The sequence below is a fragment of the Amphibalanus amphitrite genome, unplaced genomic scaffold (genome assembly GCF_019059575.1).
Source record: "Amphibalanus amphitrite isolate SeventyFive unplaced genomic scaffold, NRLGWU_Aamphi_draft 000660F_arrow, whole genome shotgun sequence".
NCBI lineage: Eukaryota > Metazoa > Arthropoda > Thecostraca > Balanomorpha > Balanidae > Amphibalanus > Amphibalanus amphitrite.
Window position 1 is genome coordinate 90,375 of NW_024882154.1, and position 24,663 is coordinate 115,037.

At 49.7% G+C, this 24,663-nt stretch overlaps 1 protein-coding gene across 1 annotated transcript in view; it reads left to right on the forward strand.

Moving 5' to 3' along the window:
- Nucleotides 1-3,569: 3,569 nt before the first annotated feature.
- LOC122364173 (netrin receptor UNC5C-like) overlaps nucleotides 3,570-24,663 on the forward strand; it is a 98,575-nt gene continuing 77,481 nt past the window's right edge. Inside the window, exon 1 of the mRNA XM_043334315.1 lies at nucleotides 3,570-3,940. The gene's annotated coding sequence lies outside the window, so the exon portion shown is untranslated. The remainder of the gene's footprint in view (nucleotides 3,941-24,663) is intronic.

Sequence of the window (24,663 nt, forward strand, 5' to 3'; positions counted from 1 at the left end):
TGCTTCTCTGTCCCTGCTAAGGATCACGTCACCGTATCACGATACCACCGCCTCTGACCTCTCTGTGACCGTTACATGATTAGGAGCACCGCCTGAGGCCGGTGCCGTGACTGGTTAGGCCTATGATTGCCATTATGTCGCCTTGCAGCAATTATGCAGTCTCGGCCGTAAAATACCTGTTCACTTACGGGCTAATGACGCTGCTGGAAGGGTCAATGTACCGTGGTCCTTGGCTCAAGAACGGGTACACAAACGCCTTGGGTTGGGAGCATGGCGAGACACTGACAAGTTTCCTTTTTAGAAAGGACACGAGCAGAGTTATCGCATAGTTTTCATTATGAAATGCGAACAAAACAGCTTGGTAGACAATAAGCTGGCCTTTAAGACATGCACATTGCACAATGCACATTGCGCATCTACATAAATCCCTCACGGACCATTCAAAATTGCTTTTTAAGTTACGCCTTCCCTAGGTGATAAATTTAAATTCTATGGACTAAATGAAAATTTGTCTTCCTAGCCCAAAAAAACTCCGTGCCTGTTTGTCTGTGTCTGTGTGTCTCTGTGTCTGTCTATTTGTCTGTATTTGGTTCTCCCTCTGCTTCTCCCCCCTCTCTCTCTCTCCCCTCTCTCTCTCTCTCGCACCTATTTCTGTAATAAGTATCCCACCGCGCGAGGACAGATCACAGGACGAAACCAATGTCACACTTCAGTGCCTGCGGTTTCGTGGTCGGAACATACCCTACTGTCTGGCACAATTTTCTTGTCGTTGAGAGCGTGCTCGCACATCAAAGATTTAATAACATGAACTGGGTGACTACTGTAGCACGGATCTTATTACATAAATTCTAGCTTTTTCGCGTGTGTTTTTCAGTGTAGGTACATATAGTCAATACTTAGTCTGCTGTCTGCTGCCTTCTCTGACTGGATCGTGATTCGTGGATGTAAGGCGTTGTGTTGGAGAGACTATGGTGTTATCTTGTCCGTTTAAGGTGGTCTAAGTAATCTATTACCTATGATTCCGCAGCAGAAATATACATATGCCCCTAAAGGCTCTAAATTACTCATCACCAGACAACTAATCAACGGAAAAAAATCCAGCGAAAAATAAGCGTTTACGAGGAAAAATTGAAGAGTGATCAGTCATTACACGGTGCATTTCTCATGCTGACCTGTTTCCGGTGTGATGCTAATTGTTGTCTGCGAGGCGTAGTGCTGAGTTTCGCACGGGGCAGTGTGTTCGGAATTTGATTTATTGGCGTGTGAACTAACCGGTCAAAATTTCGGAACATAGGTGTATGTTGATGGGTGGTATTTTATTTCGATGACAACGCATAAAGCTTGAATATGATGTAGTGGGTCTGTTTAGTATCTTGTGTGGGCGAGCGGCGCTATATTTAGGCGCGGAAAGTGAATATTTGTAGCTATTAAGAAGTCATGAGGCTATGATTGATAAAGAAGAATGGCCAATTCAAAGGATGACACACGTAATGTAAAAAAAAATATTTTCTTGTTTGAAGTTGTTCGGCTGTTCACAGTGCAGTGAAAATAGTGCAGCCTTGTCGGCAACAACATTCTTTGCCATTTCTTTCGAGGCCCGAGGGTACCTATATTGTCACGTCATCGTCAATAAAATAGGTTTCTTAAATCATTTTTCATCTGACAACTTTGCAAAACAACAGGGAAAACACCGGTCTAAGACGAAGTCATTGACGCTTGGCATGAATACTTTAAAAAACATTGAAGTTTGCGTACACAAACACATGTATGCTCTGACTACCCCCACATAAAACTATCCCTAGGTGTCATGGCTAGTCTACAAACACTTTTCATTTTTGCAGAAGCGCTAACGAAATGATACTGATGGTCGGCATAATTCTTTTCCACGAAACACATCTAGAACGCTGGCCTCAAACATCGGTGACAATAAATGGTTTCACATTATCAAATCAGATGTAGGTAAGTCAGGAATCAATTTTAAAGCGTTATAAAACCTGGCATATCATCACTGAAATCGTGCGTCATTATTTACTGTATTCCACAAGCCCAAAAAGAACGAGCGCAAAAGTAACGATGCTTTCTCCCAGCTCTTCAATTAATTTCATAGGGCTCCCGGTGTGACCCAAGGGCTCAGTTTTTAAGCTAGATCCAATTTCTTTGCATGATAGGACTCAGAATAGACTGCGCTATCAAACTGCTATCTCGGATTTTCGACATTTTTAAAAATTCGAAAATTTTATATAATAAAATTCAAAATTTACATTTTTACATTTTTTCAAAGAGTTTTTGACTTTTCGAAAAAAACGGAATATATGTGATAGAACGCGTTAGTATGACTAACTCTAGCAAGTTTTAGCTAAATATCTTCAAAAATGGCCAAGTTATGCGCATTATTGCAAAAAATTCACAATTATAAATTTTTCAAATCAATTTTTCAGCACGTATTTGACATCGTACACCAATATAAATAGCACCATCGTGTTCCTGAGCTCAAACTGCATCCAATAGACACCTTTTCTGTTGAAAAATTATAACTTCAAAATTTGACCTTTTTTGACCTGAAAGTGACCTGACCTAAGCTAAATTCGACTCAAAATGACCTCGAATGACACAGACGACATCAAATTCGAAATATTTGGCCTAAATGGACCATAAAACATGTGTCACGTGACCGACGCATGATATAATATTTTCGTGACCTGTGATGACCTGACCTTGACCTGAAAATCAAAGTACAAGTTTGGTACCCTCAGGGTATCTAGAGAATCTGTTCACGAGTGTGTGAACCAAAAATGAGCCTGATCTGACTTGTAAGACGGCGGCTAGAGCCCAAAACGCGAACAAGCAAAATGCTAATAATTTTTACTTTGACCTGACCTGTGACGTCATCGGTGACCTCAAGGTCAATGAAATTAGGTTTCGCTCGACAGTTTTTCCGGGGCTATCAGACGCCGTTTGAATTTTGACGATCGGCCCAGTAGTTTCGGAGTTAGGAGGGGGGGCTATGAATAGCCCCCCCCCCCAGTAGGGCGTGTTATACGCAGACCCCAGTGGGGCGCGGGTTAAATGTGGTTCAAAACTAACATGTGAATCCTTTCCGACCAATCCCGTTTGACAGTGCCATAAATTATGAATTGTCCAATGTGTGATCCCAAATTATAATCAATAAACGGAACGGAACGGAAATGGGACATGTTGCGATTATTTCTGTGGAATTTTGTAGCGTCTGAGTTTAATCATAATTATCTTCAACAGTGACTACATGACATGTTTTTGTATGTTTGTCGGTGTACCGTTTAGCGTGTTCACCTATCTTGTAAAACGAACGATATATCTTGTAAATGACAAACGACAAATAGGGAATTAGATAGCTGGGTCACAAGACATGTCAAAAGCACAACAATAAACGCATCAGTGACCCCCACACTCACCATTGTATGGTGACCGCCATCGCCCCCCGCCCCCCCCCCCCCCCGCCGTCCCTCTTTTACGGCCCGTCCTCCCCGGTCCAGCATGTCCAGAGTTGGTGAGCGCGCATGCGCAAACAGCCGAGCGGCGGCGTCCGCGACTCCGCGGCCGGCGACGCGGCAGTCGGGTCCCGTTGGCGTGTGAGGGTGGTGTGTGCTTCGGGCTGCTGTGGCGCGTTCAGTGCCAATGGGCTGTTGAACGATTGAACATTGTTCGTGCGACTGTGGGCGTATGCAGACTTCATTGTGAGATAATCGAACACAGTGGTGACTGAGTGACCGGTATCTGGCGTGAAGCAATCGGGTCGGATATCTGCCGTGTCTTCAGTGGGATTGCTGGAGCAAAGCGGTGAGGTCAAACCTCTCACTCTGTGCGGTGTCTCTGACCGAGACATAGCGATACAGAGACTGACAGTTAGGGACACAGTGACGGTTGTGTTTCTGAAGATCTTCTGAGGGAACTTGGTCTATGGGTAAGTGTTGCTCAATGTGATCTTTTTATTGAGTGTGACCTTATCTTTCAGACACGCCGATGCTTTGTCAGCGTTATTGATGATCGTCGTTGGCAGCAATTCCCTTTTGTTTCTCTCCGTAACGAGATATTACTGCATCCCACATTCCTTATCCACAGTCGAGAAACACCAAACCAGTTCGACAAACGAGACTAAAAAGCGTAAAAAGTCCTGCGGTCCAGGGTGGACATCTTTCTCAGCTCAGCAAACATGGGGAGCAGGGGACAGCAAACACGGCCTCACAATCAGCGTCCGAGCAAGCAAACAGTCCGAGCTCCGTCCGACGGCTTCACTCGGCGGCCTCAGGAACAGTGGACCATGTTTGTCCTCTGGTGGGACGGGCCGGGCGGGCGATCCCGACCCGTATGTCAGGTCTGTTGACAGGCCACTCGGAGGGAGCTCGGCGGCGTTTGAACAGACCCCGGGGACACGCGCTGGTGGCTTTAGCACACACGCACACATACACACGCACACATACGCATACATGGGAGAGGGTCAGGAATGTGCAAGGCTTTAGGAGATGAGGTAATTGTGTGATAACGTGTGGTCACGGGACGCTAAACGAAGGCCTTCTATATTGAGGATTTTGTTCGCCGTTCTTTGCATTGGAAGGCTGTCCAAAAGTATGATTCGCCTTTATGATAGGCGCACACCGCGTTGTCTTATTTTGTTCCTCGACTTGAGCAACAGGATAAAGCAAATGCATTACTTTTCTTGTTGCTAGTGAAATAAAAATCGCCGGCCAATCTTGACAAAGAAAGGCTAAAGCTATCGCGTACACGGTTCAACTGCTAATTTACATGCGCTTTGGACATCAGTCGATGCCAAAACTTGTTTTTAAATTATGTTTATCAAAAATGCCGTTTAACGCGGTGCGTGGGTGACGCATCCGGTCATGGTCAAAAGCTATGGACAGAAGTCGTGACCAGAGTTAATCATATTAAAGCCGAGACAACATACCTTTACACGGGTTACATAAACTGTAGACTGGTATTTTTAGGTGTCCCGTAATCAGTAGAGCCTATTTGGACCCAGCTGGGCCTGGGTCTGCCATTCATCGCGGCTGATGAATTGTGGGAAAATATTCTAGTGCCGTGCATTTACCGTATAAAAGTGTTCAGCTTACACGTAAACTGCTGTAAGACCCTAATTCAGTGTTATCGATGGCATCCGATGTTTCCTGATGATGATAACATGTTCAATGCTCATTCATACCAGCTTTGTAATGGACGGTGACATGCGACAAATGTGCTTGCCGAGTTTCCGCACATATTCTTGCAAGTTATACCGTTACTGCTCACGATGATTAACAACTATGCATATATGGATCTTCAAATTGACTAGCACACCTGCACACATTTCATTCAAACTTTACGCTTCAATGCTTCCGAAATACCCGTGCCTACAGCATGTTTCGACTCCTGGTCACGTTTAAACACCTCATAACACCGGTAAGAACCCGTCGCATTTCAGTTCTCACACATTAAAGCGAGCATCGTGCATGCGCTAGGAGTTATCACCGGGTTGCAACATCGTTGACCAAAGCTAACCCGCGGGTGAGAGTTGGACTTTGTGACCTCCGCGTATTGCCCGCGCCTCACCGCTGACCCGACACGGCAACAGGGGCGATCATTCGCTCCGCTTTCTCGACCAGCTCGATCGGCTGTGTCGGTACCTACTTGTTCGTCTCCTTATGCAGGGGTAGGAAGCCATACGCTACCGGAGTGAATCCTTGTTCGAGTGATGACCTCTGAAGGACGCCTTACATCATTATAATAATTGCGGTCGTGAATGAGCGTCTCCAAGAGACGCATCCTGGTGCAAGAAAGGTCCTTTTGAATGGACTCTAAATATTTGACCAGCTTCAGAAGGAATACTTCTCATAGCTTGATACCCTACTCCTAGCAACTGGCTGGGCCACAAGTGACCCGGTTGACGTTGGCGCCTTGTGCAAGAAGTGCACGCATTATAGAGACTAGAGTCCGTCTAAAGACTCCTTGAGAGCGACCCAGTTAAGCACGCCCACTGGTGTCCGACTTCTTCCAGTCGTCCGTGTTCTCTGTGCGTTGAACTGAATCATCCTCCAAAGTCCCTGTCGAGTAGCATATCCGGCACAAAGACCACTTTGTGTTCATCATCTCCTGAAGAGATGTTCTGTCTCCAAGGCCTGTCATAATTGGGATGGACACGCCAAGTGGTGTCTTGGAATCAGTCTGTGCACTGATGTGCACTGGCCTGCACGCTATGCTGCACTGATGTGCACAAAGCGATGCACGTCGCTACGCACGCCATGTTGCGTGTCACAGCGGTACACGCAACGTGGGCGAAGCGTGGGGAGACATCAACGTCTCTTTTTGAGCCGCCGATGCGCCCGTTAGTGGTTAGAAGTCTGGATGACGCTCATCATTCATCGTTTCGAGTGAACTTCGCCGTGTGCTGCTTAAGGCATTCACGGCGAACCATCGCTAGAATTAGCGGTACCCATTCTCGTATTGAATCGTGAGCCTGCTCTTATTGTTCGTATGTGCCATATATAATGAATATATAATAATGAATCACTGCTCAAATGGGTGTCATATACGCACAGAGACAATGGCAGGAATGTGTGCTGATCCCTTTCTTCGTAACAGGATAATGAACTAGTCGATGCAACTCAATGACCTTGATCAAAACTATCAATTGATCGTTTGATACTGACCACCAAGCCATTTCAATCAATCACTGCTAATAAAATCTTCCTGTCCGGCTTGAGCCTCACATTTACACCGGGTGTCTACTGTCTTTTCCATACCATCTTGACCAGTTATCCAGTCGAAATCCAGCTCACAAGCATCACTGGGCCCAACTCTGGCTCGATTGGTATGAACTGGCACTAAGTGGCGTTGCTATCAGATGCTACCGGCGTCCACCAGCTGGGCTCTGCCCTGACATTGACCATGGCCGAGTGGCGATGTCTCCCAGATAGCGCACTGGCCGCACACTAAGTATGTCTAATTGGTGATGGTGGACGGTGAAAAAGCGGCAAATTACACTGGAATTATCGGCCAGCGATCGGACCGACCCGGCCGCCCCTAACGACGCTTGGACACGTGCGTCGGTGGGTTTGTGTGTCTGTGTGTGTGTGTGTTTCGGCTATCTCTGGGACTGGTGGCATCGAGTCATTGGATCCTGGATGACGATACGACCCTTTAGGTAATAGCAAAGGCATTTCATTAGAAAGGTTGTCGCGTTTACCCCTTGTCTCGATTTTGTTAACTTTTTTTTGGCGTATCATCTACCTAGTATTATGCAGTACGCGCATAACATAAAACTACTTGAGTGCCACTATGGGCGATTCTTGGATTACCTGGGGGTTGTTTTGTTGGCAAGTATCCACAAAATTGCGGTGCGATTTATCTTATGAGGCCTGCCTTTATCATACCCATCGGCTGTCGTACGGTTATTCCCTAATGAGGTATGCGCTCTTCATCAGTGTTGGCTGACGTATTTGGCGATTATATCGCCCCATGATTATTGATTCCCTTAATGAAGGGCTTCCTAATGGAATAGTGTCATCATTTTATGTTTGTATTCATAAGGCGTTGGTATTCGTAGGTGAACAGCTTTACGATTGGCCGCGCTAGCACATTAACTATCCAGGCAATCCAAAGTGACAATTATACGGATTTGTATCGTTTGCTCCCTCGCCGCCGCTGAGTGCGTTTGGTGCTCCATTTGCAGCGCTGACATGCGCAGGGCGGTGCCGCGATGAGGTACTACATAGCGTGGTATCGGGAGCCGAACCTCCCCGCTGTTTTACTGCCTCCCTTCCTCGTGTGCTCCCCCGGCCGGCCGGCTTACCTGGCGGTGCCCACAACCCGTAATTCCTGGCACAAAAGAGGAGAGGCAAAAACACACAGGCCGGTTGGCTACCCTGCGCCGCGTGCAGCGGCGGGTCAGAAGAATCGGTGATTATCGGCGGGGGAGGGAGAGGGGAGGGTGGGGAGGCAGTGAGGTAGGATACAGGTGGGGGAGTGGGGTGGACGGGGCCAAATTTCAGCGGGTGGAGCAGCCAGCGCGAGTGGAGCCTGGCCAGTCCACTCCACTATCACTTCATCATCCATCATCACCAGCTGCGGGGCGTCACCAATCACCACATCATTAGTGACCACGTGACCGCTGCACCCCCCTAACCGCCGAACCCTCCCGTGACTGTCAAACCTCCCCCGAACACAACAGGACACTCCATGGGGAGCGGCTCACACAGGGGCGGATCCAAGGGGGGGGGGTCACATGGGTCATGGCCCCCCCTTGAGGCCCGGGGGCCCAAAGACCTGCCAGGGGCACCACCGGCCTATCAGGGGTATCACAGTCCTGACAGGGGCACCACAGGACCGCCAGGGGCACCACAGGCCTAGCAGGGACACCACGGGCCTGGTGCCCCTGGGCCCTGACAGGACTGTAACGCCCCTGACAAGCCTGAAGTGTCCCCGGCAGGCACGTGGTGCCCCTGACAGGCCTGAGGCGCCCCTGCAAGGCCGGTGGTGCCCCTGGTAGGCCTGTGGTGTCCATGGCAGGCCTGTGGTGCCCTTGCTAGGCCTCGGGTGCCCCTGACAGGCTTGTAATTCCCCTGGAAGGACTGTGGTACCCCTGACAGGCTTGCGGTGCCCTTAGAAGGACTGTGGTGTCCCTGGGCCCTGACAAGCCTGAGGTGCCCCTGACAGGCCCGTGGTGCCCTTGTTAGGCCTGTGGTGCCCCTGGCAGGCCTCTGGTGCCCCTGGCAGGTCTGTGGTGCCCCTGGCAGGTCTGTGGCGCCCCTGGCAGACCTGTGTTGACTGGTGCCCCTGCTAGGTCGCTGGTGCCCCTCACAGACCTGTGGTGCCCCTGGGCCTTGACAAGCCTGAGATGCCTGGCTATGACAGGCTCGTGGTGCCCCTGATAGACCAGTGGTGCCCTTGCTAGGCCTGTAGTGCCCCTGGCAGGCCTCTGGTGCCCCTGCTACCCCTGCGCCCGGAGAGGACTATGGTGCCCCTGAAAAGCCTGAAGTGCCTCTCGACAGGCCCGTGGTGCCCCTGACAGGCCCAAGTTACCCCTGCGAGGTCGGTGGTGCTCCTGACAGGCCTCTGGTGCCCCTGGCAGGTCTGTGGTGCCCCTGGCAGGCCTGTGTTGACTGGTGCCCCTGCTAGGCCACTGGTGCCCCTCACAGGCCTGCGGTGCCCCTGGAAGGACTGTGGTGCCCCTGCCTCTAGGGGTGCTCATGGGCCCAACAGGCCCGTTGTGCCCCTGACAGGCCTGTCGTGTATACTTGCTAGACCTGTGGTGCCCCTGCTTCCTGGCAGGCCTGTGGTGCCCCTGCTTCCTGGCGGGCCTGTGGCGCCCCTACAAGGCCGTAGGTGCCCCTGACAGGTTTGTGGTGTCCCTGGAAGGACTTTGGTGCCCCTGACAAGCCTGAAGTGTCAAGGACAGACCCTTTAGACGCCAGGGTCAAGTTCGTCGGACTGACAACGATTCGCTTACCTGATAACGTTCCTGGTAAGTACTCACTACTCAGCGTCCACAACATATATACACATAGCACATTCATATATACTTGCTTACAATTGGTAAATGTGGTTGTGGGTAAGAGTTAAGATACTGACTAAAAATAAAAAATAAAAATAAAAAACTGAAAATGGGGGCACCACCAAAATGAAGTGGACGAAATCCGTTGAGTTTTTAATTTTGGGTATAGGTAGGGGCACCACTTCGATTCATGACCCTATCCTTGGAGTTTTCCTGGATCCGCCCCTGAGCCTGGGCCCCTGTTGAGGGATAATATATTAGAACTGTGAAGTGGGGGCTGGATTGTAGAATAAGACCCACAAAATGTCGGGTGTAGTATTGTATATCGTTTGTTAAATGAGCACAAACTTCTCTTTTACCAAGGCAAGTGGACAACTTGAAACCTTTCAACTTTCCGTGAATTGCTCAACGTCCAATATCTTTCCACCCTTACCGGCGCGGTAGTCGGTCAGCAGGCCGCTGTGCGCCAGTCGCCCTATCCTCTCCCTATCCTCCCGGCAGGCCGTCCCTCGGCCATCCCTCCGCGGTCCCTCCGCCATCCCTCCGCGGTCCCTCCTCCATCCCTCCGCGGTCCCTCCTCCATCCCTCCGCGGTCCCTCCGCCATCCCTCTGCGGTCCCTCCTCCATCCCTCCGCGGTTCCTCCTCCATTCCTCCGCGGTCCCTCCGCCATCCCTCCGCGGTCCCTCCTCCATCCCTCCGCGGTCCCTCCGTCATCCCTCCGCCGTCCCTCCTCTGCACCCAACCGTGCGTGTCCAGAGCCGAGCTCAGACGCCGCCGTAATTGAATCTCTCTGGTCGTGCCTCTTCCCGGACCGTCCCGGCTGTCGACCCGGCGGGGGTCGGACCGTCCACCCATCGAGCACCGCGCCGGGAGACTCGGTCCAGCACCGCTCGGACGGAGGAACCGGGTAGGGTGAAACCCATCCCGGGACCGAGACGTGAGAGCCCGCTCTGCCGCGGCGCTAAAGGTCACTTCACAGCTGGGAGAGACCGATGTGGAGATTATAACGCTGTCGATGGGTGTCCGCATTCCAGGCGGCGGATCGGGTTTCCTATTCCGCTTCCTTGTATTTGTGGCCATACTTATTTCAAAACATTTGTTTTGATTTGTATAATATCTAACCCCATTTTAATCCCCATATAACCCTTTATCTCCTTATGCTGCTACCATACTGTGCTGCGCCGGGCAAGCGTTCTATGACGGTAGTTTGGGACGAATTTCACAGATGATCAGGCTCTATCCCGGAAAAGTTCGTCACCACTTTTGGAGAAGTTTTACGGACTATTATGTTCCTTCGTTTCCCATCTCATCGAGCGCTTTTCAGACAGCTGCTGGGGCCTGGCCTGTTTCGTGGCTGGAGAGCTCTCCTTTATCGCCAGCCGATTGGATTTTGATAACACTCCTGTTCGGGACCTCACTAAATCAGAGAACTCTCGGCGCCGACTTTGTGCCGGCTGGACCAAATCGGCCGCGGTGGCCTCTGAAGAGACGTTTGGCCCGAACGGAGCGGCAATTAAACTGGAGGTCTGAAGCCGTGACCGGGTCATAGGAGACCGGCCGGCGCTGGGGTGAGACTGGACCAAGATGGTGGCCGCTGGCGTGAGACTGTACCAAGATGGTGGCCGCTGGGGTGACCGGAGACGAGGTGAAGGTTATTGTCGGTGAAGGCAGCCGAGAAATGTCCGGAGTGCCTCGGGTCATAACTCTGGGAACTTCGTCGTCCGTTGTCATAGGGTTCTTCGCGACTTTAAAACATTTTTGTGAAATTGGATCTCAGTCTTGCCGCAGTGTGGTCAGTCATAAATTATAATTTCATATCTCTGGTTAATAAGCAGAACATGTAATAAATCAATCCTATAGGGCATGTCTATCAGATGACAGGTAATAAAGTGTGTTTTTATTAAATGTTTTTCAGCATGCTCATTCAGTTGAAATTTCTTTTACTGTATGGTAACTTTATGTTTTGCCGAAGAATATTGTAGATTAGTCATCTTCTCATCCCATTTCTGAGCTTAGAGTACCCAGCTCTTGCTGACAATGACCACAAGTCTATGTACTTCTTGCCTCAGGACATGACCAATGCGTCCAAAGTGACCATCATTAGCGTAATCACAGCCCTGGATCTCGGCACCACATGATGGCTACGTGCTTCCGCGCCGGACACGTCCAAGTCGATCTGGGCGAGGACATGTGGGCGAGTCTCGATCGAAGCGAGGGCGAGGTCTGGAGGAGAGGGCGAGGGCGTGGGCGTGCGCGTGTCAGTCGGGCGAGGGCGGACGCGGAGAGGGCGTGGGCGAGCACGTCACAACGGGCTTCTCTCAGACGTTGGCCGGTTGTCACTGGCACTGCTGCTGCTGCTCTTGCGGCTCCTGCTGGGTGCACTCAGCAGTCAGCATTCAGCAAGCCAGCGGGCGGTAGCAATCAGCAAACGACCACCAGCAGGCGGCTGGCAGAAGCTGGACAGCAGAGAGCCGCGTACACGGTGGTGAAGTGTTTGGATAGAACAAACACGAACCACTTGAGGCTCACAGACCTTATGCCAGGACGCCGGTTACCGTTATTACCAACTGTGGGAGAATTGCTCCTCAACGGTTATGATGAGATCGATTGTAGCAAAGCTGCAGCCATGCAGGCACCCGCAGCTTTCGCTGCTGTGATGTCCTTTGGATTCTGTCATCAGATAGCGAGTAATGTATCGCCTGGCCAATGGCCATGCATTCTGTTACGGTAAACCGATCTGAACCGAACTCAGATTGAGGTGCTGCAGTGCAGCGCTGCTTTACTTTTTGGCTCCTCGGGATATGGTAGCTGACCACAATGGGAATAATAGACGTCAATAAGGTCACGAATGGTAATAAAACACCGGGCCTGACATGTTTTTTGGCCGTTGACATTTTCCGATAGCCAATATTTGTGTTCCTTTAGATCACAAAAAGATTAATCGAAAAATAATTGCATAAAGGTTCTCTAATGCCTGCAACTAACTGATGATGAATCAACTAACTGATGAATGACAGTCACTAGGTGACAGTTGTGGTATTTAGATAGACACCGAATGCTGCCTGACTTTTTTTAACCAATACACTATTCAGTGACCTACGTTGACTGCAACGTTAACTGTCACGATCTTGACATCTGACGTATCATAATCCCACTTCTTTCCCACGGGGGAACCCTCTTCCAACGATACCTCGGTCCGCTGTTTCACAATACCCCCGTCATCCCTTCCCGCAGTCACTGCGTCGCCTCTGTCGCTGCCGCGCCGCCATTGTGACTCTATTGTGGCGCGGCTGCGGCGATAGCGGCGCGGCGGCGCTGAATGTGACGCGTCAGTTATGAGTGACGTGCTACCAGCTGACGGTGCGACCAGGGGAGATGGGGACGCTGGCCTGACGGCTGACTGACGGTGACGGTGCAGGGTTGGTGTTTTCATTTTAAAATTTAATGAAATTTGAAAGCGCATGAAATGGTTTAGAATCAAATAGCAGACTGATTCGCTGTAATATTTTTTACTTTAATATTTTGACAAAACTGTATTTGTCATAGATAATGTGGTAATGAAGTCTCTGCGAACTAGACCCAACTTATTTTTGCTATTTTGATGGAGGAAGACATAATAATCGTGAAGAACCAGCGACTCGCCCAGCGCAGGCTCTGGGGAAGTTACTGTGATGGGAAATCATGAAGACACCGTAGCGCCGTTTGGCTGAAATATCTGCGTCGATTTCACGGTTAGCTGGACGCTTGTCACTTTCCGTTAACCTGTGAAGTCATTCGTGTCACACCGATGGTCAAAGTGTTTCACATTACGCCTACAAGTGGTTCGAACGATACTGGTGTACGATTTTCACTGCGTCATAACACCAATGCTCCCAGACACCGTATAACCTAGTGATATAAACTGCCCAGTGCCCAGCAGTGACTCTGAAACCCTCGGCATGCTGACATTGATTGGCGTTGCTAGATTCTGTGATGACACCGGCAGGGCCAGCTCTGTCACCGGCTACCTTGGTGCAATCGACTGTCCAGTGCCACTGTCAAATCTCTCCAATGACCCTGTCAGACCTCTCCGATGACCTTGACACGTCCGACATCGACTGGCAGGCTTCGATGTGCCGATGTCTGCCGCTGCAACCTCAGGAACGCGCCACACACCTCTCACAGTTTGGCTATCAATCTCCCCGACTGCATCAGATAGGAGCGGTCTGTGACTGAGGCAGTCCCACTCGGCCAACTGGTGGAGCGACTGTTGATAATAAATCAATCAGGCGCCCGCACTGTGGAGCTTTATATGGCGAATGGTGGCCAGTGCCGGTGGTGGCACCGGTTATGACTCATACGGGTCGTTCTGCAATGATGTGGAGGGCACACCTGGATGCTTAAATTGAGAGAGGGACGCTGTTTTGTAGCGAAATTTGATCAGTTGAATATGCTGTGCTTTTGATATTTTAAAAATGTTTGAAGTCTTTTATTTGATTCACTTATAACTTAACTCTAAGACAGTAACTTTGTGATCAATGATAAAATAATTTTGTTACAAAACTTTTTTATTTAGCAGGATGTCCGTTGTAGTTAACGGATGGTGATTTCAATGATTGTTGTTTGTATGAAGACGTGGGTCACATTTTCATTGCGCCGTGCCAGAGCTGGCACCTGGCGCCATCAGCTCCCGAGACGAAGCTGGCGCGCCGGCGGCGCCACACGGCGCGAATCTGGCGCACCGCTGACAGACCTGGCGCGGTTCGGGCGCGCCGATTATCCACAGCGATTACCGCGCGCAAAAAGCGCGCGCCGCCCTGCGTGGACGGACGGAGGGGGGGGGGAGGGGCTCTCAGGGTCAGACGAGCTTATACAGCGGGCTCGCCCGTTTCCCAGGGTGGGCCGTTTTCCTCCCTTGCCTTGTGATGATGAAGGAAGACGGTAGAATTTGTAGCATCACCGGTCCTCAAAAGATGGGTCTCAAGTCTGCGTTTACTTGATTGGAAATCCTCAAGGTTCATTTTGGTCCTTACATATTTTGGTGCAATGCTTGTGAAATTGTTTGGGATTTATTCCCCATTCCCATTCATTACATAATGTCAACGTTGGAACCTGGCTCTCCGTGCAATCGTCTGTGAATTACTCGACAACAGAAACGGCCACGCCTGCCCCGTTTCGCTGCCTGGGACTGCCCCTTCCACCCTCCCGTCCCGGTGCCTGGGACCGCCCCTGCCACCCTAGAGGGTCGAGCGCTCGGCCCCGAAACTGCCGACAGAAAGTATCAGATTTCCTCCCTGTCCCAGCCTGCGCCGGTCCGGCGGCGGCAGGGACAGTTTCCTGTGGCGAAGTGGGCATGAGAAACAGGATGGGCGGGCATCTGACGGTCCAGCTGAGGGGCTGAAGGACCGCCTTTCATCTGGGTCGCTGTTGGGGACCGATAGTTCAGGAAGGGGTGAACAAACTTGGCGTGTCAACTGTCATCCCAGTATTGCATGGCTTTTTAGCTTCATGACTATAATGCATGTTTTCCTAGTGTGATGGGCTGAAGTTTTCTGTAGTTGTCTGTCGTATACAACTACAGTAAGGCATTTGATTCCGTCAGTCACAACATCTTGCTGAGTAAACTTTCCCAATATGGCATTGACCATCCTTGGTTTGAAAGCTACCTGTCAGGTAGATCTCAGTACGTGCGGGGTTGCGACGACGCAATAGGTCATGTATCTACCGGTGTGCCACAGGGAAGTGTTCTGGGTCCAACGCTTTTCAATCTATTCGTGAATGATTTACCTGCAGTTGCTCATGGCTTATGTACAATTATCCAGTATGCAGATGACACCCAAGTGTTGGTCTCTGGTTCGCCTCGTGATATAAGCAATGTCATAACTCGACTTCACGTTGCTCTTCAGAAACTTTCTGAGTGGTTTTCACGAAATCTACTTGCACTTAATGTTCTCAAAACGCAAGTTGTTGTGTTTGGTTCCAAAGTCACCATGAAAAATGTCAATGTTAGTAGTCTAAATATTTTTAACACTGCAGTACCCGTACAGCCATCGTAACGCTGGATAGTTGTCTTACGTGGAGCAGTCACATTGACGGTGTCATTCGAAAGTGTACTGGTATGCTAATTCGATTGGGCCAACTTCGTCGCGTGATGCCCTTAAAAGTAATTGTCCTCCTAGTCAATGCCCTTGTTCTTCCTCATATTCGCTTTTGCATGGCTCTCTGGGGAAATTGTAATGTGACACAAGGGAAGAGAATAGGAAAAATAGTTAAATTTGCACAGCGTATCGCAGGTCGCGAAGCTCACAGACTGGCTTGGCGTGGAGATCTTGCCTTACAGCATAAAATCGCGGTATTAAAAACAGTTCGCCAATGTCTACTTATCCCTGAATGTATGCCGCCACTAATTGTGTCTCTCTTTAAAGAGAGACAGTCAGACCGACAAACAAGGCAATCAGGCAACCTTGACCTAGTTATACCTAGGACTGAAATGAAGAAAGCGTCCTTCTCTTACAGTGGTGCAAAACTATGGAATAGCTTGCCCATTCATGTCCGAAACTATTCGAAAGCTGATTTTGTGAAATATATTTTGGAAAATCACGCGGTAAAATGATGCATATGTATGTGGTGTTGTTCCGGTGATGTCACATTGTTCGTTGTAATAATTGCCGGTTACTCATGAGGCTTCGCTGTCTCATCAAACTTTTTGTTATAGAAAATCGCTTTTGTTCTGGATTTTGATTTCGTTATGCGTGCTTATGAATGACAGGGCACTGCGCTGCCTGTATTGTATGTATATTGTTTATGTGTGTCAATGTGTTTCCCTCTGTAATGCCCACCGAATGGTGGTTAGTGGGAATATGAAATAATAATAATAAATAATACCAAAGTAACCATTTTTATTCACGAAGTTCGCTGCTGCTGGAGTAGGTTACAGCTCGGCCCACGTTACCAGTGGAGTGACGAGCAGGATTTTGCCGCTTTCAGCTGACATGCACGGGCCTTCGTTTCCTGGACGATCCCGCTGCAGAGATGGCTATCTGACAGAAAGTGACATGCCGCCATCTAGTATTCAGTAATGGCTGTCATACTGGCAGTTGATTTATTCAACAGTTCTGAGGATCAGAAGATTTCTGTCGGAGGCCCGACCACCCGCGCGGAATGCCGACTGAATCTCTGACTCTCTAACGCTAAATCGGCGTCTCTCGGTCTTTAGTCAGACCTTTGAACCGCCACAGAAACGACGATTCGTTTCAGCTTCAGAAACATTAACGACAATTGTCGCGGTGGGTTTCCGCGTCTTTTGGTGAAAAACGATGGTGCATCGACAGTTATCTACGAAGCAATCGTGCGCGATGCGCTTGACCAGCTCCGTTGACCATTCTTGTCCGAGGGTGCGGTGGCCATCTGGGCCTATTAAGACGTCCGACGCTTTTTCACCGCAAGGTGTCGGTTGATAAACGACGTGCCTCCGCACGGGCTCCCATGGCGACATGATGAACTTCTCACAGGCAGTCTGCGCCGGAAATACAGCCATATTTCACGGAAAAATCACGGGCCGTTTCGAGCAGGGCTCTCGCACGGTGTGTCGCCCGTCGAAATGAGCTCGTTTATTGGCGTGCTGGCGCAGTTGTCCTTGACATTTCGGGTATTGGATGTGATGGTATTACTGGGTATCGTAGATCAGGGATTGCCAATTATCGAGCTAGATGCTACAGGAGTTGATAATGGTAGGAAGGTCACCAGAAAGACGATATGCCGCATCTCTCCTACGGGTTAGAATTAAGATCTCATGCTGTGATTGTATTATCAAGTTATTTTAGAATTAAATGTTCGTCATTTAATATAAAACTAGCCAGGGGCAGATGCGCCTCATCGCTGCAATATTGCTGGACAGTGGATATCCACTATCCCTCTCTAGCTGGGTTTGCGTCATGCCCTCTCTGATTTATGTGTTGCCATGATTACAATACGTGTCTGGCCATTTTGCGGCGAATGTGTGTCTGCTGTTGACTGGATCTGACACTGAATGTGACCGATGTGCGGTGACGTGGCACGGGACTGGCCGTTTATCCCCGGTATGATTCGGGTGTCGGGATGACTTTGGCTCTCTGTCATATACTGGCGACCCGGAGCGTAGCAAAAGAGTTGAGATGTGGGACCATGTTTTTGGGCAAGCGAATTTGGTGTAAAATTATTTTGAGGATGACAATCTACATAAAAAAGATGAATATTTTTGTATTCATGTATTCAGTGTTAAATATTCAAAATATTTAGAAAAGAGAGCATCTGAAAGCGTCATAAAAAGACACTGAAATACGACTATTGAGAGCAGAAACCAGTCACTTTATTTCCTCTCCATACTTTTGCCCGAATGAATTAGACTCCAGCCGTAGCGCCTGCAGAACACACTCTCGGCTCTGGACGGTAGCAAATTATGGACGTTTCCCCGGCGGGCCGGGCACGTATTCGGGCCAGATTTTACCCCACCATCCGCCGACCGCGGCTCATTGGCCGCAGTCATTCTTTGCAGCCAGTGGCCTGATATTAGCTCTGCAGGCTGCGACGGTGGCGGCGCGGCGGTGGCTGAAGCGGCGCGGCGGCGGCGTGCAATGGCGCGGCGGCGGCGCAAAGCGGCCCGCTCTGACCCCAACACACCGGGCTTTAGTGGGTTAATGGATGCAGAGGGCTAATGCCGTTGCAGAACGGTTACGGGTTTAATGATCACTAATTGGGTGTAGGTAGCGGTTCGGGCATTGAATGGAATTCTTCGGCTGCGGTAGGTGTTGCGGGTTGGTGTTGTCACGCGCCGCACGATTGGATAATCTAGGTGGGTTTGGACATATGTATCTGGCTTAGTCACCACACTGATAACTTACTGCTTCATTTTTAGTGAGGCTGCCAACTAGTTTTCATTCATAGCTTGCTATTAACTGCTTACGGTGTCGCGAAGTTTTCTTTGCTGCTGAAATTAGTCCCGCTCCAGCAGCATTGCGATCTTTTTCAGCTGCAACGTCTCAATGAAAGCTGTATCCACACTACGTTCCCGCCCACTATCACTGCCCGTATTCATCTCATAACGTCATACAAAAACTCTGGCCCTGAATGGTAAGGCATGGAAAACACGCTTGGGACGCGATTAGGCCGGCAATTGGATACGCCGGAAGTCCTAATGGGTATTCAGGGGAGTTTGGTGGATAGAAATAGCCTCAGATGGGTCGAACAGAAATATATTCCCGCTAATGAGTCCCATTATCTAGAGAGATTATCATCGGGGATGGATTATCATCGGGGCGCGAACATTACATAGTGATTTGTTGGTGGTATATTTGCATACACAAATCATGCGGGTTTGTCAGTTGCATTTATTTATTGTTTGTTCTGTTGAACGTCCATCGTTTTAATGAGTGATAAATTAGCTGTGAAAATAATTAACGTCTGTAGTTTGATGGCGTTCCCATGCTCCGGGGCTCCTATTTGTCTAAATTGTTTGCTGATTGACTCTGCCGCAGGTATTCTGGTGGCGTTGTTCTAGTGTTCGATTACCTGAGGCCTCTGGCATTCGTTGGTTCAGGGTATTTAGCCACCCCTACCCACCAATTACAGTGCTAAATGGCTTTCATCTGTCTTCTCCTCACGGCGAGAGCTCTGGTGCAGCTAATCACGCTGGCCAATGGCCATGCAGCTCTTGCTGCAGCTATCCTGTTTACTAGTATTTGGCTGGGACTCATGGCCGAGCTACCTTTGGCTAGCTGCAATTCCTTCTCCAGCTCCTATTGGCTGGCTGTAACCCCTGTTCCAGCTTTTTCTGGCTGCTGGTAGCTGTTGCTCTGGCTAGTTCCAGAGATATTCCAGCATGAAGGGAGAGCGTCAGCTCCTTTTGGCAGACCGGAACCCCCGGCTTCCTTCGGCTCGCAAGCTGTCGCTCTATCTACTTCTAGGCAGCGACCTGCTACAGCTTGATATCTACCCACTTTATTCACCTCCGTACAACCCTCTGCCGTATCAGCGTAGAGACTACTCGCCTACCATTACACCTCATTAGGCTACCACCGGGACGACTCTCGCTCAGTGGCTCCCATCTGGTGATCAGAGCACCCGAGCGACGAGACACCGTCAATGGGTGTAATTTGAGACCAGGGCCTCGTTTCATAAAGCTCTGCCGTAACTTACACCTTTCCGTAATTCACACCCTTTCAAACTACGGAGCGCAAATAAAGCCGTTTCACAAAGCCACAACTGGAATTGTTTACACCTCCGTAACTAAGCACATTTGCGTAGTTGCCGTAATTTATCAAGCGTCCTACAAATTACAATTTCATGTCAACAATTATTTTTTACGAGAAATTATAAAACAATTATGTTGAATTTAAATCTTAAAAATTATTTATGAAAAAAACAAAATTGATATTGATGACCATCCTTTATTAAAACAATATATTAAAAACAGCAAAAAGCCAGCTAAGCAGAAGTGCCTAACTACGAAAGTGGCGCGGCGCGGCGAATAAACAAAATTCCGATAGTGGCCACAAAAAGCGACTGGTACAGAAGATTTGCAGCTTCTTTTCTTCATTTTGACTGTTTTTCTTCCTCACCGGGCTCAACATTATAAAATATATTAAAAATTAGCTTCGAATCTTCACATTAATTCAAAATCACGCAACATTTTTGTGCGTAGTTTACACCACTGATATCAAGAGCTTGATAAAATATTTGGCGTTAATTACGTCGTTTTATGAAACCCAAATGGCATCAATTGGTCCGGAATCGAGCATTTGCCGTAAATGAAGCTCCGTTATTTCGATGGCGTGAATTACTCCGGTCTCCGGCTTTATGAAACCGAATTGGCATCAAATACGCCAAATCTGGCATAATTGACGGAACGCCGTAAGTAATTCCTTTTATGAAACGAGGCCCAGCCAGTGGCATTGAGAGAGCACCGCTGTCTCTCTCAGCCGGACGATTACTACGCCGAAGGAGGAAGTACGGCTCGGTGAAATGACAGGGCCCTGAAGCTCGCCCGGGCTTTGAACCCGCTTATATCTCGTCCAATTCAGTCGGGTTTTGTACCGGGTAGGTGGTTGACGCAGGGGCATGGTTTCGACGTATTTACCAATAACGTTACGCTTGACAACGTTTTATTGGCAATAGAAAAGTGTTAGAGCCGGGTGTTTGAAAACCAAACGACGTTTATTGTTTGTTCTTCGAAGTACTGCTTTATTGGAATGCTAATCTAAATTCCGAAGCCTTATGTTCAATCGGAAAAGTGCGATAGTCGCCACTTTGCGAAAATAATGATTGTAAAAAGTAATGCATCGCCATTCTCCTCTGAATCTTTTACATATTCAGCGTTCTGATTCTTGATGGGTCGGAATGTTTTTAATTTGTCGTTCATGGTTTTCATGACCATTTTGCCCGCAGGCTGAGAAAGGAATGACACTTCTAACCCTCGCACCGGCAATAGTTCGTGGCATCTGACCAAAAGTCACTGACCTTCCACCCTCTGTGCTCTCCCCCTGCAGAGACAGGCGTTGATGAGAACGCTGCGTGCACCCTCCAAGCCCAGAAACGTATCGTGTTCGCGGTTTGTCGCGCAAAAACTCTGACTCGGCGGGGAGTTGAACCCGCAGTCGCAGTGCTGTTTGTTTACAGTTCAAGGGAACCCAACGCCGGCTTTCCGTCCTCGGGGCATGTAATTGTCGTTGCACGTCGAGAAAAACTCCGTGCGGGAGGTTGTGTGATGAGGAAAGGGATGGGGCGAGACGTGAAGATGGTGTTAAATGTCTCCTAAGTGATGTTATCGTCGGTCGTGTCGCGGTGCTACTGACTTTTTAATGAGCTTTTCTCACACGACCATGTGCTCTTTTTTGATAGACCATGCTCGCTAGAAACTCTCACTTTAATGCATCGTACATCGAATGAATCCTCATTGCTTCTATGTCTGTCTCTCAGCCCTTAGTCAAAATCATTCCCTCATATAACATGAGACCAGTTTATTTGTTACCAAAATATGTTGCGTTCAATTTCGGAGCCTCTCGAACAGCCGCCGTTTTGGCGTCATCCGCCAACAAGAGGTCGGGCGCCGGCGCCGCTACTTTTTTACCTCGACCGCGCCGGCCCCGACGGGTCTCTGGCGCGGCGCGACGCGGCGTCGGGCGCCACTTTGTCGGTGTCTGGCCGGCAGAGAGGGGGCCGCGCGAGGGGAGAGAGGGTGCAGCGGGAGGGGGAGAGAGGGAGGGAGCGGATGTGACCGGAAGTAGGCGGTGCTCGTCGACGCAGTCCAGCCACGCCCAGTTTGAGTTACTGACGCGGTGTGGGAGTGGAATTCGTTCTCCGTCTCAACACAGGCTGTAACGCGGGCAGGCGAGAGACAGCCGGATGGCGTTCAGGGTGCTCTAGTTGTATGCGACAATTCGATCAGATATTAACTGGTTGGCGGTTGCTAACTGTTTACAATGGATCCTGACGTTTTTGTGTTTGGCGTGATATGGAATGGTTGGCTGGCTGAACGTTTATATCCTTCTCAAAGAATACAGAAACAGGGAACTACATTTAACTTTATTTTTCTCAAAGCATTGATCCAACCTTATTGAGGAATTTCCTTTTACTGGTCAACACCGGCGACTATATGCTCAATATTTGGGAAACGCTGACCAGTATTTTCCAGCGCAGGCTTTGTGCTTCGGGAGCCCCTAAAGTGGCGTGTATTTTCTCCCAGGAAAGCCAGCTGCTACGCGGTCGACGCCAGCGTAAGTTAGGGTCTGTGATACATAGATTGGGACTGGCCAGAGCTCCAAATTCGGGTCGTAGGCTTGGGGAAAACCGTAGCTGAGCACGGTGATCGCCGGAGTCATTGGGTAAGGCATGCTCCTACCTTCCATGATGGGGCTGGAAGTTTTCAGCGTTAAACGCCTGGTCAGTGTGATTTTTGGTGCCGCTTTTCTGGGATTTGTTATATGACTCGTGCAGGATTGATGGTGATCTGAGCTTTGGCCTGAAGTTGAAGCTGGACACATTTTGCTGTTTTGATGGTTGAATAAGCGCATGGCCTTGCGTGGCTATTCTTGGACCGTCTAAAAATGAAGTAATTCTGTCCGGCGGCGACAATGGTTGCGAGCGTATGCACTTTGAGCGATAATTTTATCTTGCAAAGATCGTCCGCCCCCGTACGGAATTGCGTAATTTTCCGTCTGTTTCGGCCCTATCTTCTTGCTCTACCCATTCCCTTCATCCAATTCGCCGGCATCCATTCTCCGCCGAATCCAAAGCATCTCATTGTTCACGCCTACCCGGCTCCTGACTGATCGTTCAGCCTTCTCGAGCATTTATATAGCTTCGGAGCGGCGCAGCTGTCTCCAGCTGCTGGCACTGTCGGGCTTCCACTCGCTCACAGCGAGCTCCCAGCTCCAATGGCGCTGCCATGTCTGGCTCCCATTGTGTGTGGGGGCTCCCTGTGGATTTAACTCCGCTCCCTGTGGATTTAGCAGAGCTGCCTGTGGATTTAGCAGCGCTGCCTGTGGATTTAACAGTGCTGCCTGTGGATTTAACAGTGCCTCAGCGGCTGGACGCTCTGTCAGGCTACTGGGCTACAAATAACGTGCAGTGATGACCGGTGTCTCGCCAAACTGCCCTCCGTGGGTGAGGTGTTACGGCCACTTTGGAGGGCAAGAGCTGCAGTAAAACGGCACGAAATACGACTGGTTATTGATAGCCATGGCTAGAAGGTGCAGTCCCCTAAAGGGAGAGATGGAGGCTGGAATCAACAGAGAAGGGTACCATCGTGGTCAAAGTGTCTTGGTAGATTGCTTGCTGAATGTAGTGCGACAGAAGCGATGGGTTGGTTTAATGCAATTGACATTTACGGCATCTAATGGTGGGTAATGGTCACGTTTTCGACATTTATTTATCCACCGTTGCCATCACGGTTATTCATAGCTGCATCTACCTTTCGATTGTGCAACAGTTTCCGTCCTCTCACCCCTGCCGCAGATGCCTCGGTGGCTTCACCACGCGTTCAGTAGCTGCCCTGCTGTTCGTAACACAAGGCTCTGTTGGCAGTAATGAGGCGTTTCAGAACGACAGACGTCAGGTGGTAGAGACCCTTCTCTCCCCTCCCTCTCTGCAACAGTGCGGTTGCAGGATTGCAGCATCTGCAGCAGCAGATGGAGCGGCTCTGCAATTTGTCCCCCCGATGGGACTGTGCGGGTTGATGCGGCCTGATGAGGAGGTCCCCCGGCGGCCTGCCTCGAGGTGGGAGGTGTCGGTCTCCTGTCGTGATGTGGGTCACCCGTGGTGAACAGCCCGACTGTTTCATTGAAGAACAGAGAGCTGTCTTTTCTTAGATTAGGTTTAACTTCACCTGCCAAGGAATAAGTAAAATCGTTTGCTTTACATGCTGCCCTTTTTGTATTTTTGTGCCTATATGTGAACCGTACCATCGCTTTTTGGGAGGGGGGGGGGGGCTAGAGTATCGAAGTGGGCATGAAATTTGGCATTTGCCAGCTTAATCACGTGCCAATTGATGTTTGTTGCAAGTTCCTTATAAGTTTAACTGTGGAAATCAGTAAGCTTTGTCCGGGGCTTGACAGTATGCCCAAATGTTATTCCATCCCCATGAAGGTATATTTAGCTATCTCAGTTTCACCCACAAAGCCCGGCCAAGTGTCCTTCTTTATCTGTTTCTGAGCCACTGGCGCGCCCCACAATTCCACCAGTCACGTTACATCACCTACAATGCGTTCCATCTGAAGATCTAAGTCTTCCTGGAAACACCCGTATCTACCCCAACACCGTAAAACTCGCCACTCTGATCCAGCGTGAAGGCGCACCGTAAACCTGCCACTCTAATTTGCCGTGAAGACGTTATCCAGACAAGCGCCGCCCTCAGGGAGGCGGCTCTCCATCGAGAGTTGGACGCACCAAGACAGAAACTGGGAGGAGTGACGGTGGTATGACATACGCCGGGATTTATGTGCGGACCTCGAGCCGACCTCACCAGCCGACGGCGCTTGTGGCGGAGGCGGTGTCGACTGTAGGCTGAGACACTGTGGAGTGTAGACTGTATCACCAGCGCTGGAGACGGCGGTCGTGGTGGAGAGGACCAAAGGGGCGTTCTTCGCCGAGGGACGTTGATGGACGGGGGACGTCGGACCGCCCCCTGTCC